We start from the raw sequence: 6,000 nt of genomic DNA, 5'->3' as shown, positions 1-6,000 counted from the left end.
TGGGGTATATCTGTTATCAGAGATCACTTTGGGATATCCCTACTGTCAGTGTATCAGCTACATACACAGATATATATGTGCTCTGCCCTTTCAGTTATCTTTGCTGATCTGCGTTCCCTGTCTAGTTACATCTAGCATAGGTTAGGCATCCGATGGCCCATAGGTAGCAGAGGTCCGGTTGCATTGGCAGATTAGTGTGATTGCTAGGGTCCAAGTGCTGGTGCAGACAGATTGTTCCTGAACTCCAGAGACTTTGCCTGCCTCCCTGCAATCCAGGATCACAGCACACACAGCACAATTGCCGGTTGGAGGATCTTCTTGCTGCTGTTTTCAGGATCATCTCATCAGGACATCTTTGCTACAATCAATTCCAGAGGCCTCTGCAACTCATCCTGACAATGATCATTACTGGAGGTATTTGTGGTAATAGACTGTATATATACCCGGGTATATCTGTGCACAAATCTCCTCAGGACTCTGCTATGTGCTTGATATATGTACTCATTGATGTTTATGGATTATAAATATTGTTATTACTGTTTTGAGATATAAAGCTTACAAATACTCCAACCTGTGTGTTCATTTAGCTGCAATGGTTAATGTTGTATGCTGGGTGTAGTGGTTCCTAGGCTGGTGTTTAATATTACTGTTATTATTTCTGGGTAATGTCCCAGGAAGGGAGCCCTTCTGCTAACAGAGACCCTGTCCTGGGTGGAGGCTCTGCCAACTTTATTATTATCCTCACTCTTCCACATAGCGAAGGCCCAGGATCATCTCTGTTATCTACAGGTTAGCGCCATAGCCTGGTTTGTGAGGGTCATTTACATTACCCCCCCATAACAGGGCTACACCTGGAATACTGAACGCATGTATTGTGGATGTGCAGTTTGATTTGTGTAGTTTGTGTTCATGTGATTATCTTGTGTTCTCCTTCCCACACTTGTTCAGGTGAGAAGTGACCAGAAAAATATTAATTTATGGCTGTTATGCCCCAAAGGTTAATCAGAAAAAAGCAGAGGGTAATAAAAAAATATAGTGTCATACTAACAACTGCAAATTCTTTTCCAGTGTAATGTAACAAGGAGGTTTGGTTAAAGTGAGCTAGCAATGGTCATGTTACGATCTGATTGGTTGAGATCAGTGTATAATTGTTAGCTACAAATATCATAGAATTGAGTGCTGACATTTTCTGGAAACGCATAAATAGGCTAGCTTCTCCCTACATGACTTATCCCCGTTAGATGAAATGAAAATGGGCACCCCCTGGGGTAAACCAAGTCGTTCTTGCTTTTAGGACTGTTGCTGTTTTAAACAATCCTACACATCTAATAAAGATATGTACTAACTTTTATTTAGGCAGTGTCTGTGTGTTGTACCATTCTTTACCCTTCCCTGACACTTGTATTACTACAAAAACCTCTGCCTTGTTACAACTACCAAGCCTGGTCATCAGAGGCAGAAATGTAGGTTTCCTTAAACCACCATTTTTTTCTATGTCCTCACCTACACCTTACCCTTGCGTATCAGACTTAGACACACAATAGAGAGAAGACTCATCAAGAGATTCAGAAGGCTGAGTGACAGAATAAAAAGACGCATTCTCATTCTCCACAAAAGGGGGCACACCATTTGTCACCAAAGATTCACTTAGTCCATCCTCCAGGCTCAATTGGGCAGGATTCAGGCTTTTGGCCTAAAAATAACCTTCTTTTCCACACAGGTTGAATATCATTACAATTACATTTTCTGGCCACAGACCTCCCACAAAGAGCACCTCAATGCAGTGCACAATGCAAAAAAATAAGAATGCTGTGAATGATTGATGACTGTCAGTAATCACTTCAGGTGGAAAGCTCTTCTCAGTCTAAAGTGCTCATATAGGAGGTCTCAGACCTCTCCTAGAAAAACTCCAAACCCTCTGGCTTCATAAAGGAACAATAATACCAACAACCTTTATGAAAGTAAAATTATAACTAGGTATGAAACCTATCTTCAGAAACAAATTTATCATGGTACACCTATTAGGAGGAATACCTTTCCTTGATCATTTAAACTGAACCAAGTTCCCTCCTTTTGTAGGAGTTCTTCACCCATACACATTAGCAATAGCAGCGGACTGAATCTTTCCTTGGTCATAAACTCCCAAACGGAATTACTTATTCCCTTTAATATTTTTAATAAAGATTTTCTTGTTTTTTTCCTTTTAAGCTCCTTTAGCTCAACTTTGAGGGGTTTCCACTTACTTACAGGCAGTCTGTCATGCACTTCACCTTCGAGCTTATCTGTACAGCCTCCATCCTCTTCTCCTCAGTTTAGTTTGCAAAAGTCATCACAGGTCATTCAGAGCTCTCATGCAGATTCTCAGTCAAGCAACAGGAATTGCCATCATATTATTCCCTTATTGGCAGAGCAGCTGCCTCCAACATCTGCCCAAAGTGTAGCCATGATTGAAGCCTGTTACAGCCTCACAGGCCTCAACCCCTTGGTTCTCCACAAAGTTCCCTCACATACATCTACACAGCTCCTCTCTACCTAGACTGATGTCACTGGCACAGTATTCTCCAGGGCTCATTGAATCATATCCTTCATGTCTTAGTATATCTCTTTCCCAGTGTATCCCTTCTTTCCATGGCTCATGGCTTCATTATTTAAGTCAGTGTATCCCTTCCCTCCATTAATTAACGTATTCACTCCCTCCAACATTAAACATTTCTCTGTGGGTCAGTGTATTCATTTCTCCACATGAGTCAAAAGTCTGCCAGGTAAAGTTGCTATAGATGTGTGATAGATACTGAAATCTCTAATAGTCACAGATAATCCAGGTATCCATCCTTCGGTCATATAGAAATGATTGTTGTGTTAACAGTGGACCAATTCCAATCCCAAAATATTGACAGTTAGGAAGTAAAAAGTCACTTATGAACTGAAATCCCAAGTGGTAAGTCAGTCATGCTTTTTCTAAAAAAAAACAAATGTTTATTCAGAGAAAGCCAAAGAATAATTTTTGAGAACAAACCTATCATCAGACTCAGAGAAAAACAAACTAGAAATGCAGGAACCCCTGACACTGCTGGGTAGGTGAACCACACAAAAACCAGTGGTAAAAAATATTTGCCATCATCCTATCTGTAATGTGGAGAAGAAGGTTTACCCCTTTGCAGAGCAGGGCAGTACCTGGTCACATGGCGCTAATGTGTTGCAAAGTGACATAATTTCATAAGGACCTAGCTCTTAATACAGGTTACAGGAGTAAAAGTTATTCCTAAAGGTAAAACTTCCTAGATACAAAGAATTGCGGGGTTTAGGATCCAACATCTTTCCTTTTCCAATATGCAAGCCCTTGGATATTAGTATCATAAACAACAGTTCCATAGAACAATCTTTGGGAAAGTTTGAGATAATTCCTCCTATACATTATGCCGTGTTGGGTGTAGGAACACACAATGTTTTGGTATTGCTCCACAATTGAGGTCAAAATTGAGCCTTTTTTCCCATTGACTTGTCAAAAAGCAGGTACTCTTTCATTGACAGCTCTTGGGTGACATATCCTCTTTACTGTACAATTCTCTTTCAGATAACAACTCCTTACTCTTTAGTGCCCAACTCCCAGTTGACAGCTCCTCTCCCCCTTCTCTGTTTAAAGTTCTGAGGTCACACATCCTCCCATTAGTTGTCTTTAGCGTGGCAGTGGATAAATCATAGATTTGCATTGGCCTCCTCACTTCCTACGGCTGAGTACCAGAATTCTTTCACACATCAGCTTAACATAATAAAATCTCTAGAGGCTGCCTTAGCTCATTTACTTGGTTTCTTTTCCCTCTTCTTAAGCATTGAAATGACATCAGATTTCTGTAGCTGAAAATGATCTTTCGTGATCGGTACCAGTGATAGGAGAATGAACAAGTGCCGTACATAGTGTGCTGTTCTGTTCCACGCAGAGGGGATAGGAGAGGATAAGTAGCCTTCGTAGGACGGAACAGTGGTCATCTATGCACGTTGGTTCATTGATCTGCCAGGACAGACTGATAAATGAATGGGGGCCACTTTACACATGTTAAATTTCAAGATGATCGAGATAATAATTTAGTGACAATAATTTATTGTGTATATGTAGCTTTAATGCGGAACTAAACTTGTTGCTTGATGGTCAGCATCTACCATAATCAGTGAGTACAAGCACACCATACTTGTTGAATATGGTACTTATTTACCTTGTGTTGTTGCCCTGCAGCAATGACAAACTAATTACACTAAATCGTATCCATTGTCTAGACACCCTACTGAAGTTTAAAGTATGCAGAAAAATGGGGAAGAAAGGTGACTTTGGAATGGTGCAAGATGTGCTGGTCTAAATAATCCATAAACTACTAATTTTTTGGATTGTCAACCACAATCATCTCTGGGATTAACAGAGAATAGTGCGAAAAGGGAAAATATGTGAGTGGCAGTTTTCCAGTTAAAAACACCTTGTTGAAAGCTAACAGTAACTCAAATAACCCATTATTAGATTAGAATGTCAAACCTTGAAACAAATAGGCCACAGCAACAGGTGACCACACTGTCAGCCAAAAACAGACACCTGAAACTACAACTTGCAGGGGCTCCCCCAGGGCTAGATTTCTCAAAAGGTCACCTGGGCTGTTCAGGATGCCTAACCCTACTGCAAAAGCTGTGTGTGGTACCTTTGCTAAACATACTGTAGGTACTGGGAATATACACATGCACTGGGAAATGTGTTGCTGGGAGCCTGTAGGTTGTGGTCTCTGCATCAGACTGTGATTGGTTTTCAGAGTCCCTGGCCCCTGATGCACACATCCATCTTTGTAATGAATGATATGCAATCTGCTGCTGCTGCTGCTGCTGCTGCCCACCCAACTAGTCCTACATTAACAGAGAGCACAAAGTGATTGGTAAATTTCAAAGTGATTATATCAAGAACACATACAGTGGTGATTCACTTTGGATTTTATTGTGAGTAATTCTTTGCAAAGTGAATTTTGACTTTTAAATTTGAGTGATTGAGTGATATTGAGAACCTAATTTGAGTGATCTATCCTTGCAGAGGGATTGTCCTATATGCAGAGTTAGATTTCAATTTTTTAAGTGAACAGCTCAATATCATTTAGTAAATCAACATGTCTTTTCTAGGCTTAGTAGAGCTTGCATAGAAAGCAGGCCTGTGGGATACCATTTTAGACATTACAGATTACAGCCAGATTAATGAAACCCCTTATCATATTGCCTGTCATTTTATGTCAGAATATGCCTGTAAGGTGTTTCCTCTATCCCTGGCTGCATGCACAAGTATTTTTTGCAATGTTTGTACACACATGGAGCCTGATATACAGACACAGCCTATTCCAAAACTATATACCTATGTTTCATGTGTTTAAAGAAGACCATTAAAACAGAAGGACTGTTTACATTGTTCGGATTTTTTATTCCTTCTAAAATACCCAGCACCTAATAGATGAAACGTATACCTAAAAAGAAAAAAGATCAGAATTCTACTTCACTCCCTATCTTCCTCAACTCTGGATGAGATTTCAGCTGCTCCGTAATCCAAAGGAATTTTCCCGTAAGGCAGGTGCTGTCATCCACACCTAAGCATAGCAATTGGAAGATGGGGGTAAGGTAATGTCATTTTAACAACTTTTTTTTCTACTAAGTAAAAGTGATTTGGGAAGGGGAGGTGTTCATAAACAATGTAATTAGACTCAAAGTTTTAGTGTAACTTTCACTTTACATGATATTTAGGCAGTTTTAGTAAATCAAAGTAGAGTAACCCACAGTAAAAAAATATGGATTTTACCTTCAAGAAATGGAAATCAGTTTGCTATAGCTTTCTTTCTTATCTGAATGTTATTCCATAATTATGACTATATTTTCGAGAATAGCTGGAGATATATTATGTAAATAATTAACATAGGGAAAGTCTATGCCTAGCCATCAGAAATCTATCTACAAATGTATTTTGTAATGGCTTGCTGACATGTCCTT

Source organism: Pyxicephalus adspersus, chromosome 9, assembly GCF_032062135.1.
Source record: "Pyxicephalus adspersus chromosome 9, UCB_Pads_2.0, whole genome shotgun sequence".
NCBI classification, from domain to species: Eukaryota; Metazoa; Chordata; class Amphibia; order Anura; family Pyxicephalidae; genus Pyxicephalus; species Pyxicephalus adspersus.
Note: the sequence above shows the minus strand (reverse complement) of the source record.